The following is a 14308-nucleotide window of genomic DNA, read 5'->3' as shown; positions in this document are numbered from 1 at the left end:
TGTGCACCACCATACCCAACTAATTTTTGTATTTTTTGTAGAGATAGGTTTTGCCATGTTGCCCAGGCTGTTCTTAAACTCCTGGGCTCAAGCCATCATCCTCCCACCTCAGCCTCCCAAAGTGCTGGCATTACAGGCGTGAGCCACTGTGCCCCGCTAAAACTATTTTCATAATAGTGTAAGATATGATTTGCCTTTTTCATTGTGTTGACATTTGCACTGATGGTGCAAAAGCAATGGTGGGTAAAACAGCCTGCACCTCAAAACAAATTGAAGCAGTTGTGCTAACCTGTGCTAGTATTCATAGTACACTTCACTGCCATGCACATGCACTAAAAAAATTTCACGTTTATTTAGGAATGTTCTTCATCAAATGGTAAAGATTATTAATTTCTACTAAATCTCAATCCTTGGAAACTTTTTAAAAAATATTCTGCTGGGTGCGGTGGCTCATGCCTGTAATCCCAGCACTTTGAGAGGCCAAGGCAGGCAGATCACCTGAGGTTGGGAGCTCGAGACCAGCCTGACCAATATGGAGAAACCCTGTTTCTACTAAAAATACAAAATCAGCCGGGTGTGGTGGCTCATGCCTGTAATCCCAGCTACTCAGGAGGCTGAGGCAGGAGAATTGCTTGAACCCGCGAGGCGGATGTTGCGGTGAGCCGAGATCACGCCATTGCACTCTAGCCTGGCCAACAAGAGCAAAACTCCGTCTCAAAAAAAAAGAAAGAAAATAAAAGAAAACAAAAGAAAAGAAAAGAAAGAAAGAAAAATATTCTGACAGGCAGGAGCAGTGGCTCAGGTCTGTAATCCCAGCACTTTGGGAGGCTGAGGCAGGTGGATCACCTGAGGTCAGGAGCTCGAGACCAGCCTAGCAACATGCTGAAACTGCTGGGTTTGGTGGCTCACACCTGTAATCCCAGCACTTTGGGAGGCCGAGGCGGGTGGATCACGAGGTCAGGAGTTCAAGACCAGCCTGGTCAAGATGGTGAAACCCCGTCTGTACTAAAAATACAAAAATTAGCCAGGCATGGTGGCAGGTGTCTGTAATCCCAGCTACTTGGGAGGCTGAGGCAGAGAATTGCTTGGACCCGGGAGGAGGAGCTTGCAGTGAGCCGAGATTGTACCACTGCACTCCAGCCTGGGCGACAGAGTGAGACTCCATCTCAAAAAATAAATAAACAAATAAATAAAAAAATAAAAATAAAAAATTAGCCAGACATGGTGGCACGTACCTGTAATCCCAGTTACTCAGAAGGCAAGGCTGGAGAATCGCTTGAACCCGGGAGGAGGAGGTTGCAGTGAGCCGAGATCTCACCATTGCACTCCAGCCTGGGCGACAAGAGGGAAACTCCGTCTCAAATATATATATATTCTGACGAAATAGGAAGTACACACAAAGCATTTCTGCTGTATCTCAAGTACAATGACAGTCTCCAGGAAAAGCACTTTTGCAATTGTTTGAGTTTCAAGCAGAACTAGCCTCTTTTTTCATGGAGCACCATTTTGTTTTGTTCTGTTTTTGTGTGTGTGTGGTTTTTTTTTTTGGTTGTTTTTGTTTTGTTTTGTTTTTTGAGGTTTCTCTTGTTTTGTTTTTGTTTTGAGACAGGCTCTCACTCTGTCAACCAGGCTGGAGTCCAGTGGTGTGATCTTGGCTTACTACACCCTCGACCTCCCATTCTCAAGCGATCCTCCCACCTCAGCCTCCTGAGTAGTTGATACTACAGACGCACACCACCACACCTGGCTAATTTTGTATATTTTTTGCAGAGACAGGGTCTCACTCTGTTTCCAGGCTGGTCTCTAACTCCTGGGCTCAAGTGATTCTCCTGTCTCAGCCTCCGAAAGTGTTGGGGTTACAGGTGTGAGCCATGACGCCCAGCAAGGAGAATTATTTTTACTTGAAAATATAATGGAGAGACAAACTATGATTATTCAAATTTGAGTGTTTGGCAGATAGTTTCCCAAAAATGAACAAAGTAAGCTTATTACTTCAAGGAAAACAACTGACAGTATTTGTTGCCAATAATAAAATTCAAGCTTTCAAGTGAAAAATTAGAATTTTGGAACACTTATATCTGTCACCATGAACTCGAAAACTTCCTAATTCCTAAAGACTTATTTGATGAGATTGATAGTGATATAATTAATGTGATTTTAAAAGTATTGTATAATGAAATGCATCAGCATTTAGAAGCTATGTATAATTCAGTGGACCTATATTTTCCAAATGACCAATACACAATGTTACAAAATCTCTTCAAAGTTCAAGATAAACCAATGGATTTTAATGTAATAGAACAGGAATTGATTGACATGATTTTAGATTCCACACACCTTTAAGAAACTACTATCTTTCCTCATTAGTATAGTGGTGAGTAAAAAAGAAAAGAAGAAAAAACTACTGTGTGTCAACTTTTGGTGTAGTGTCCAAGAAAAATATCCACAATTATCTGAAGACTAAAATATTCCTCACTTTTCTTACTTGGTGAGGCCAGATTTGTTTCATGTTATGGATTAAAAAGATATTTAGGAAATAACAGCATTGGCCAGGCACAGTGGCTCATGCCTGTAATCCCAGCAATTTGGGAGGCCGAGGCAGGAAGATCATTTGAGGCCAGTTCAACCAAAACAACATATTGAAACCGATTAGGCCAGACATGGTGGCTCAGACCTGTAATCCCAGTACTTTGGGAGGCTGAGGTGGGTGAATCACTTGAGGTCAGGAGTTTGAGACCAGCCTGGCCAACATGGTGAAACCCTGTCTCTACTAAAAATACAAAAATGAGTCAGGTGTGGTGGTGCACACCTGTAATCCCAGCTACTTGGGAGGCTGAGGCAAGAGAATGGCTTGAACCGGGGAGGCAGAGGTTGCAGTGAGCTGAGATCACACCACTGCCCTCCAGCCTGGGTGACAGAGAAAGACTCTATCTCAAAAAAAAAAAAAAAAAAAAAGAAATGGATTAATTGTAATAAGAGAATAAGATAAGAGAATCTAGGTATTTTCTATTAAGCCAGTTATTAGAGATTTGTAAAAATGTAAAACATGCCAATTTTATCACTATTTTAGGGGGAAAATATAGTACTTTTTTCACCAAAGTGTGTTAGTTATGTTAACACATAATGGTTTATTTTTGGTATTTTAAATTTAAATGGATTAATAAATATTCTTTCAACTTCTCAGGCTTTCTTTCTTTTTTTTTTCACATCAGATGGGTAATGTGCCACCATCATAACAAGGTTTGAGGGAAGCACATCTCACACACAAGCATGAAAACCCAATCATCATGCTTATGAACTACAAAAGGATCCCAGTTTTCATTTTGAATACAGTAAATATCAATAGCGATAACCACATAAACAAAAGCTCTTGGAGACCTCAGTCATTTTTCGGAGTATAACGGAGTCCTGAGACCAAAAAATTTGAGAATCACTTATTTTTTTGCTTTGTTTTGTTTTTGAGACAGGTTTTGGCTCTATTGCTCAGGCTGGAGTGTAGTCATGCAATCCCAGCTCACTGCAACCTCTGTCTCCCGGACTCAAACCATCCTCCCACTTCAGCCTCCTGAGTTGCTGGGACTACAGGAGTTCAGCACCACACCCAGCTAATTTTTGTATTTTTTAATAGAGACAGGATTTTGCCTTGCTGCCCAGACTGGTCTCAAACTCGAGAATCACTGATTTTAAAATAGCCATCCACGAAGCACGGTGGCTCATGCCTGTAATCCCAGCACATTTAGGAGCCAAGGTGGGCCAATCACTTGAGGTCAGGAGTTTGAGACCAGCCTGACCAACATGGTGAAACCCGATCTCTACTAAAAATACAAAAATTAACCAGACGTGGTGGCATGTGCCTGTAGTCCCAGCACTTGGGAGGCTGAGGCTAGAGAATTGCTTGAACCTGGGAGGTAGAGGTTGCAGTGAGCTGAGATCCTGCCACTGAACTCTAGCCTGGGCGACAGAGCGAGACTCCGTCTCAAAAAAAAAAAAGAAAGAAAGAAAGAAAGAAAACAGCCATCCATTTGTTTTAAATGATTTATCATCTCCGTGGACAAACAGCTGGAATAAGAAATCTCTCCTAACTTGTAAGTATCTTGAGGGACAAGGAAACATTACAACTCACAAACACACATGGTATTTTGGAGCTCTAGAGATGGACTCCATCAGTTCCAAAAAGGTTCCCACAGAAGCCTCCCATCAGAAAGCCTCCACCCTGTCCTCATCCCAAGCAATGGCTCAAACAATTCAGTGAAACTCAACATCTTACTCAATCAATGCCACCCTCTCTTCTCACCAGCACATTCTACCTTTGATTTCTCAAGCTGAGATTGGTCAGGAGCAGGACCACAGGAAGGGAGGATGAAGGGGGCAGATAGGGTCAGACCTGGCGTTCTAAAACACCAGCACATTCAATTTGTTGGGTATTTTGCATGAATTTCCTCTTGAGTTCACAGGCTCCTAACTCAGCAGAATTAAAATGGGATGAAGTAATTAGAGCAGCAGCCTGTGAGGATGTTTTGGGCCTGGCATGCCTAGGAATGTGGGGCAGGGGGAAAGAAAAGAGACAAGAGAGCCTTAAGGCAGGAGATGAGGAAAGAAACGCACCCCAAGGGTCAGCTCCTTGGGAAAGACTCTCCCAGCTTCCCTAGGTCACTGGTCGGCAGCCCTCCCTTCGGCTCTGCTTCCTGAGAACCTAGTCCTGGTCTGGCCCTTCACAATCAGGCTTCAACCTCCCTTTCTAGTCCCCTTTTCAGGTACTTCCACCAGATGCCCATCACCTCTACCCATGCTAAACTCACCACCCTACCCCTACACTACGGTCCTTTCTGTCTTTTTTTTTTTTTCCGAGACGGGGTCTCGCTCTGTCACCAGGTTGGAGTGCTGTGACACGATCTCGGCTCACTGCAGCCTCTGCCTCCTGGGTTCAAGCCATTCTCCTGTCTCAGCCTCTGGAGTAGCTGGGACTACAGGCATGTGCCACCACGTCCAGCTAATTTTGTATTTTTAGCAGAGATGAGGTTTTACCATGTTGGCCAGGCTGGTCTTGAATTCCTGACCTCAGGAGTTTTACCATGTTGGCCAGGCTGGTCTCGAACTCCTGACCTTAGGCCTCCCAAAGTGCTGGGATTACAGGCATGAGCCACCGCGCCCAGCCTGCTTACACACTTACCTCTCCTATGAGATGATTAGTTCCCAGTCTCTGGATGTCATGCATGCATTGCATTCTCCTCCCTAAGCAAATTGCCACCTCATGATAAGACTTTCCCCCTTTGGTCCCCAGACTGACTCCTAAATTAGTTTAAACCCACAAGCTTTAAGTTATAAGCAGGGTGATGCAGACTTGTGGGTGTGTCATAGTTTGAGTTTAGGTGCTAATGGTATGTTGAGAGCATGCATGTGACTATTTCAGGGATATAATTTGAAGGGATTGGTTTGTGGATTATTTGTGCCTGGGCCGTTGGAAACTGAGTATCTGGCTAATTTTGATAAAAGCTGGTGACCATATTCAGTTACCCTACAAAAGAGCCAGAGGCTCCTCCCTGGGGCAGCCTATTCGTGTTTCATCAGCTTTTCCTGCTGGGTCCCTCTGTAGAATTGCTGTCCTTCTCCAACGAGATGGGATGATCCCAGGTCTCTTGGGCCTGTAGACTTCTGGAACATCAGCCATCTCCTCTGTGATGTCAGGGGGAGCAGCCCTTGTCTAGAAAGGAAATTGCTGAATCCCAAATCTCTCTTTGTTTCTCTCTCTCTCTCTTTCTCTCTCTGTCTCTCTCTTTGTGGCACTAAGATTTATTAGAATGTGCCTTAATACAGGCACTGGGGCTTGCCTATGGTGTTCTTGATGTATAAAGCCCCGATGTTCTGCCAATTCTTCCTGAGCAATGATACCAGGAAGTTGACAGCCAGATGGACGTTGTACACAAGCTCATCGTCTGTCATCTTGACACGGCCAAGAGCCATGCCAGACAGAGCCCCTTCTTCATCTGGAACTTGATTGTGGACTTCCCCTCATCAACTTTGGCTGTACATCACTGTACCTCAGCAGGGAAGGGAACCTGCCTTCCTTATTTAGGCCTGGGCCCAGGATTTGTAGGATCTGCTTGATCAGACACCCTGAGGCCAAAAAGGCATCACACTTGTTGAGGAGCTTCTTGTTCTTGTCGAGTTTCTTCAGCACCTCGATGTCCACGTAGGAGATACCCACAGCCTTGGCCTCAACCCAGTGTTGCTGGTCCCCCAGAACACATGTGGAGAAACTGGGGCGGCGAGTGGACTTCAGATGACAGTGCCCAAGAAGCATTCATCCTTCTGAGGGTCACAGTTCTTCAAGGTGATCTGTAGCTCCACTGTTCCCAAAAGTTTCTGGCACTTGCACTGGTTCCTGTCCAGGACTTCCCGCACTGCCTCCTACAGGGTCTCAAGAGGCTGCTGCTCTTGGTGTCTTGCGAAGGGTAACAAGAAAAGAGTTAATCCTGCCTCTCTTGAGGCCTGGGGCTCTCCCATTTCCTCCCTTCTGAGTCTAAGGAGGGTGGGGAGTGGCATGAGAGCCTGCATTTGTCATGTCTGGCAAATCCATGTTCCCTGTATAAGGTCCACTTTATTAGATGAGAAAGGGTCACTCTTAGTCCAACTTTGGTTTTGTTTGTTGTTGTTGTTGTTTTGTTTTGTTTTGTTTGAGACAGAGTCTCGCTCTGTTTCCCAGGCTATTGTTTAGTGGCACCATCTCGGCTCACTGCATCTTCCGCCTCCCAGGCTCAAGTAATTCTCCTCCCTCGGCCTCCCAAGTAGCTGGGACTACAGGCATGTGCCACCATGCCCGGCTAATTTTTTTGTAGTTTTAGTAGAGATGGGGTTTCACCATTTCACCGTGTTGCCCAGGCTGGTCTCGAACTCCTGACCTCAAGTAATCCACCTGCCTCGGCCTCCCAAAGTGTTGGGATTACAGCCGTGCCCCGCCTTAATCCCAGTTTTGAAATGAGGAAATGAATCTTTAACCAGTAACAACACTTAATACACACACACGCACTTTTTGTGATATGGCAAAAGATTGCTTAATTTTCATTTTGGCAAGCAAGGAAATAAACAAATCAGTGATGACTACCATCTACTATCAACATGTTTTGAGGAAAGAATGTACATAAGAATATAACTTCAAACTAAAGAGAAAAGATCTTATATTGAATACATTTAATTTTATTTAAAGACTCACTACATTGTCTCTTGCTTTTTCTCATTTCATCATGATAGTGAAATGGAGCAGTGAATACCCTAGCATGGAGTCTGGGAAGAACATAACTAGTCCATGATCTCCTCTAAGCATGGAGTGGTATTTGTTCATTTATGTATTCGCAAGACCTAACTCAGACCTAACTCACAGCACTCACTACATCTTTGTGGAAGAAAGGAAGGGAAGAAGGGAGAAAAGAATTCCTCATTAGGGGACCAGGACAGGAGACAGCTATTAAGCCCCATTGGACTTGGGATCCTGGAACAATTGCCTCCACCAAATGCTACTCTGTGACCTCTTTTTTGGGGGATGGGGGATGGGGGATGAGAGACAGAGTTTCACTCTTGTCACCCAGGCTGGAGTACAATGGCATGATCTTGGCTTGCTGCAACCTCTGCTTCCCGGGTTCAGGCTATTCTCCTGCCTTAGCCTCCCAAGTAGCTGGGATTACAGGCACGCACCACCACGCCTGGCTAATTTTTGTATTTTTATTAGAAACGGGGTTTCACCATGTTGGCCACGCTGGTCTCGAACTCCTGACCTCAGGTGATCCACCCACCTTAGCCTCCCAAAGTGCTGGGATTACAGGCGTGAGCCACTGCACCCAGGCCTGTATTGTGGTTTCTATCCCTGTCACCCCTACAAGACTGTGGTTCTTGAAGGACAGGTACCACAATTTTTTCTGTTCTCACATCTCCAGTGTGTGACACCATTTGTGAATAAATGACTGGAAGGAAAAAAACTCAAGGAACCAACCAACTAATGTCCTTTTTCTCTGGGCAGTTCAGAATCAGAGGCAACTATGGATTAAGGGACTACAATTAAGTTCTGTGAAAGCTGTCAAAATTAAAATAAAGTCACTAATGTTAAGAAAACCCTGGCTGGGCGCGGCGGGTCACGCCTGTAATCCCAGCACTTTGGGAGGCTGAGGTGGGTGGATCATGAGGTCAGGAGATTGAGACCATCCTGGCTAACCCAGTGAAACCCCGTCTCTACTAAAAATACAAAAAATTAGCCAGGTATGGTGGCACACACCTGTAGTCCCAGCTACTTGGGAGGCTGCGGCAGGAGAATTGCTTGAACCCGGGAGGCAAAGGTTGCAGTGAGCTGAGATTGCACCAGTGCTCTCCAGCCTGGGCAACAGAGCAAGACTTCGTTTCAAAAAAAAAAAAAAGAAAAAGAAGAAAAGAAAACCCTGACAAATAGAATCAGGGCAGGCCATGAAGAGAGGGTTTTCATGCTTGTATGCCTGATTTAAAAAAAAAAAAATCACAAAAGACTGTAAAACCCACAACCTTGCATGAAGGCCTTCACAACATTTCATAAAAAATACTTCTGCAAGGACATCTGCCCAGCAACTGCCTGTCCAAGCTCAGACTGGCATCACCCTTAGTATTGATCTTTAAAGCCAAGGATAATTATTTTTAAATAATTATGGAATCTTCTTAATTTTTCCTTTAAAAGCCTTTATCAGGTTGGGCACAGTGGCTCACATCTGTAATCCCAGCACTTTGGGAGATCGAGGCGTGCAGATCGCTTGAGTTCAGAAGTTTGAAACCAGCCTGGGCAACATGATGAAACCCCATCTCTACATAAAATATAAAAATTAGGCAGGCATGGTGGTACATGCCTATAGTCCCAGCTACTAGAGAGGCTGAGGTGGGAGGACTGCTTGAGCCTGGGAGGCAGAAGCTGCAGTGAGCCGAGATCGTATCACTGCACTCCAGCCTGGGCAACAGAGCCAGACCGCGTATCAAAAAAAAAAAAAAAAAAAAAAAAAAAAAAAAAAAAAAAAAGGCCCGGGCACGGTGGCTCACACCTGTAATCCCAGCACTTTGGGAGGCCAAGGCAGGCAGATCACCTGAGGTTGGGAGTTCAAGACCAGCCTGACCAACATGGAGAAACCCCGTCTATACTAAAAATACAAAAAATTATCTGGCGTGGTGGCACATGCCTGTAATCCCAGCTACTCGGGAGGCTAAGGCAGGAAAATCACTTGAACACAGGAGGCAGAAGTTACAGTGACCTGAGATCACACCATTGCACTCCAGCCTGGGTGACAGAGCGAGACTCCATCTAAAAAAAAAAAAAAAAAGAAAGAACTTTGTCTTCCTTTACTCACACAGTTTACTATAGCACGCATATTCATATTCCCATTGCAATGCTCTATTCCAAAATAAAGACCTTTTCTTTTAGAGAGCCTCTCTGATCGTTATTTAGGTTGACAGTTCCTTCTCACATAGGGTATAAAAAGTGGTCTGAGACTACTCCACTCCCTGACCAAAACACCAGTGCAGATTTCATAGCCTTTAATGTCTGAGGCAGTGCCGAGGCTGGGCAAGGAAAATTCAAGTGTCCTTTCATCCACAAAGTCACTAACACAAACCCATTCACCCTCGCCTTGAAGCCACTAATGCCAAGAGCACCAACAGGAGCCTTAGTGCTCAGGAAAGAGAAAGAGGGCCTGGGCCGAGGGTGTCAGACTCAGGGTTTTGTTGAAACCTAAGTTGTAGCTGGAGAGTAGTCTGGGTGTGTTGATCCCTCCTACCTGCTCGCCAAATATAAAATGTGTGAAAACATATGATCTTGCCCATGAAACTGTCCTTGCCTATGGTCTTTTTCTGCTTGTTCCTAATTGCTATTATAATTTTAATGAGTCATCCTTCATCAATCCCACATTCCATATCTTTCAGCTATTATACTAAAAAAGTAGGGTGGGCAGGAGGTTGAGGCTGCAGTGAGCCACGATTGTGCCACTGCACTCCAGCCTGGGTGACAGAGCGAGACCCTGTCTCTAAAAAGAAAAAAGAAAAAAAAGTGGAGCAGGATGTGCTTGTTGACACATAACTTTTATGTAACTTGGTCATGCTCAGATTCCTCTGACCCGGGCTCCACCTGCTTTCTGACAGATTAGCTCTAAAGGAGTTCAGAAAATGCCACCCCAAAATATGCTGCTTTGGGCCTCAAACTGAGGACACTTGGGAAACAGCAAATGCAGGGAGAGGCTTTCTCTGAACTTCATCTGCCTAAGGACAGATTCTCCAAGAAGAACTCCATTGTGATGAGTCCCCTCCCCAGAAATCTCTTCAACCAGGGAAGATTAACCAGGAGAGGAAACTAGAGGCCCACTTCATACCCAGACCGTCTCATGATGTCACCTGTTCTTCTGAGGGCCCATTCATCTTTCCCCAGAATCATTTACAGTCCCCTAAGTTGCCTATATCTCCCCTCACATCCCCCCATGAAGAGGGCATATAAATGTCTACATCTCACTGGGTTTGGAGGTACTCACTTTTCTTTCATGTGATGCCCCTATGCACGTAATACAGACCTTGGTTAACCCATCAAATTGTGATTTTGCCCATATCTGCCAGCTGTTAGTAAATAAGTTCCTTTGTCTGGATGCAGAAAAGATCCAAAATATCCATGTTGAAGATGCCTGGTTTCTGGTGCACACTCTGCCTGTCTCCCCTTGCTGGGAGTAAGTCTTCACCAATAACTTCCTTTTTTTTTTTTTTTGAGAAAGGATCTCATTCTGTTGCCCAGGCTGGAGTGCAGTGGCACAATTATAGCTCACTGCAGTCTCCATCTCCAGGGCTCAAGCAATCCTTCCACCTCAGTTTCCCAAGAAGCTGAGACTACAGGTGCATGCCAACATGCCCAGCTAATTTTTTATTTTTAGTAGAGAGGAGGTCTATCTATATTTCCCTATGTTGCCCAGGCTGGTCTTGAACTCCTGAGCTCAAGCGATCCTCCCGCCTTGGCGTCCCAGAGTGCTGGGATACAGGGCAGAGAACTTCTAATGCATTTCAGCACAGGGGCTGCTTTCCCAGGCTAGGTCGCTGAGCCAGCCTCCCTCTCTATCCTCCTCAGCCAGCTGTCCCCTCTGCTCTCTGCCCTGGCTGCTTCTAAGAGAGTGCCTTAAGGCTGGGTTGCTTCAAGCACTCTCTGCCCTCAATGCTAGCTTCTCAATGTCTTGGCAAAGGTGCTTTCAACTCTTTTCTTTCTCCCTCGAGTCATCTTGGTAGGAATACCAGCATCTTAATTTCCTCTTTTATAAATGCTTACCTGATTTCCCTTCAGTTTTGCAGTTAAATCTACTGGTAATTGTGAAATAGCTAATCTAAAAAAAAAAAAAAAAATCCTCAGAGCCTAGAAGCCTGGTCCTCAACTTTCAGCCCTCTTTTCTCATGACCAAAATATCCTAGAGCCTTCAAGTGTTCAGCACAGGCCCTGTTGGAACCTCTTTGAGCTCCACCATTTATCTCTAGAAAAGCACTGAACATTGCAAGAGGCTAGAGGCATGCTGACATCTGCTCGTCAGCAGAGCAGAAATGATGGCTTTAATTTCCTTTCTCAATTAATTTATTCCCAGGCTGTTCCCTCCCCACCTTCATAAGCTGGTTCTTATTTCAAAAAGTCAAAGTAATAAAGCTGCTCTCCATTACTCATCCAGTTGCTTCCTCCAGTTGCACATACCCCACATGCTCCTCCTCAACCTCTTCCCATCACCTTCTTTTTCCTCCCTGTCCCCTCTCCCTCACCCCTTCTAGAGGGAGTGCAGGGTCATCGCTCTTCCTCCAAGTCCTACACTCTTCCTACAACCTTCTGAGCTTATTCTCGCTGGGTTGGTCCTCACGGTGCTGAATACATACCTCATTATATGCTTTGCATTGATTGATTTCCTCATGCCAATGTTCCAGGCACACTTCTCTCAGAGATGACCCTACGAAAAAAATCTGATGCCTCAGAGAAAGCTGAAAAATCCCAAGAGATTGAGTGCCCATTTATTCCCCTCATTCCAACAACAGGAATTAAAATCTCAGAACTGGACTGATCCATAATGCCCAGGCACTGGCCCTAACAGTGGGTCTGGACCAGAAGCCAAGATTTTTGTGGGGACAGCCCTCTGTATGCACCTGTAGGCACCTGCATGCTGATGTTTGGACATCTTTGGGCAGTGAAATATAAAGAAATGGGCCAGGCGCGGTGGCTCACGCCTGTAATCCCAATACTCTGGGAGGCCAAGGTGGGTGGATCACTTGAGGTGAGGAGTTTGAGACAGCCTGGTCAACATGGTGAAAACGGGTCTCTACTAAAAATACAAAAAAATTAGCTGGGCATGGTGGTGCGCACCTGTAATCTCAGCTACACGGGAGGCTGAGGCTCGAGAATTGCTTGAACTCAGAAAGCAGAGGTTGCAGTGAGCTTAGATCGTGCCACTGCACTCCAGCCTGGGTGACAGAGTGAGACTCTGACCAAAAAAAAAGAAAGAAATATAAAGAAATGCAACTGAGCATGTAGGGTAAGGTATGGGGCTTTTGGACTCAAAACTCAGGTTTAAGTTCTGCCCTGACATTTATTACCTACCTGACCCGGGTTAAGTTACTTCTCTACCCCTTACTTGTAAAATAACAGTACTTCCTTGGCTGGGAGGACCAAATGAGAGCATGTATGTAAAGCATTTAATGCAGTGTCTGGTGCATGAAGAGCATTCATTAAATTTAAGAAGTTATTATAATCATAAGTGAATAGACATCACTAAACCAGATAAGCTGTTAAAACTCATTGTAGACCTTTAAATTTTTTTTAAAAAAGTACAGCCTTGCTATGTTTTAAAAGTATTGCCTCTAAGAGTTGCTTTAATAAATTGCTAGAAAGGAGTGATTTATAAGTACCATATTGTTGGAATGCAAATAGATACTTCAAAGAAGTAAAAGTAACTTGTTTTCTTGAGTGGGATAAATATTTCCCTTGGGATCTTGTTTACAAACTCAAATATTTTGTAAGCAAATAATGCTAAGAGAAACTCTAGCCCTTACTTAGGCGAAATGATCACAAAACTGTATTCTGAGCTTTGAGTAAATGAGGTTTTTACCCTGCAGAAAAGGAGTCATTGCCCAAATGAAATACCCTGATTTCAAAAGCATGAGGAAGAATTGTCAATCTTGAGGTTTTTCATTGTATACATGTTTATTCTAATGCCACGCAATACTGGGTAATGGCCAACCTATTGCACAAACAATTTTCAAGTGTTCATGTGTAGACTAAGGGCAGCTATCTAACCAACCTTGTAAATGATTCTTTTTGTTCTGCCTGCTTTTATCTTTACTGTTTCCCAACACACACACACACACTCACCCAATTCACATCCACACTCAGACACACATATTAACACACATTTACTCATAGGCATGCATAAACTAACACACTAACACACACATTCTCTCTCTTTTTTGTTCTCTTCTACACACACATACACACACCCACTTTGCCCAGAGCAAGCAGAGCCCAGAACTGTGTCTTCTGGTGGCTACGGAAAGATCCCATGACCCCTCTGAAAAGCATCTCTTTGTTCCCTTTCTCCCCTCACTGTAATGTTTCCTTTTCCTGAATATCACGCAGCAAGGGGCGGGGAGGGAAGGAAGGGAGGAAGGAAGGGAGAAAGGAAGGAAAGGAAACCGTGGTCTCCCCCCAACCCAGCAGTGCAGGCTGTGAGAAGCAGAAGGCTCCTGCTCCTGGGTGCTGGCATCTCTCCTGCCATTTTTTTCTGAAACTTTGGGGTGTTTTTCTCTCCGCAGCACCCACGCTCCCCTCCCTTTCTGCCAAAGCTCCTTGTTGTGACAGAGCGAGCGGCTGGTGGGTGGGGGGAGGGGAATCAGCTGGGTGGCCTCCGGGCTGAGTTACAGCTCCCCCTCCAGGAGCAGGGAGGGAGGAAATGAGACCACAGACAAATCCTAGAAGCCCCCCTAGTGCTGACCCCCCTACATACCCAGAGCGTCTGTGCACCCCCCAACACCCACCCATACACACACACACACACACACACACACACACACACACACACACACACACACCCCCAGACAAGCGTGGCAGGCACAGCCACACAGTCAGTAACACTCAGGCAGGAAACCCCATGTCACATCGGCATGGGTCTGCCCAGAAGCAATCCATGCCCCACGCCCCCTCCTTTGGTCTCTCACCCCTCTGCTGGGCCAGAGAATGTTGCTGGGTGCTGGGCCTTGGGTGCATGGACTCCGATACCGCCGGCACTTCAGGCATAGGGACCACCAGCGGCAG

General features: G+C 45.2%; 1 non-coding gene and 1 pseudogene across 1 annotated transcript; both read right to left on the bottom strand.

The window, feature by feature from the left end:
• Nucleotides 1-3206: 3206 nt before the first annotated feature.
• On the bottom strand, nucleotides 3207-3310 carry LOC129037730 (small nucleolar RNA U13). The gene has a single exon (XR_008502953.1). It is a non-coding gene; the product is annotated as a small nucleolar RNA U13 (small nucleolar RNA).
• Nucleotides 3311-5805: 2495 nt separating this feature from the next.
• On the bottom strand, nucleotides 5806-6504 carry LOC129036250 (large ribosomal subunit protein uL1-like; annotated as a pseudogene).
• Between the last annotated feature and the right edge of the window lie 7804 nt (nucleotides 6505-14308).

The sequence above is a fragment of the Pongo pygmaeus genome, chromosome 4 (genome assembly GCF_028885625.2).
Source record: "Pongo pygmaeus isolate AG05252 chromosome 4, NHGRI_mPonPyg2-v2.0_pri, whole genome shotgun sequence".
NCBI classification, from domain to species: Eukaryota; Metazoa; Chordata; class Mammalia; order Primates; family Hominidae; genus Pongo; species Pongo pygmaeus.
The sequence above is the reverse complement of the archived record's forward strand: the minus strand, read 5'-3'. Positions and strand labels throughout refer to the sequence as shown.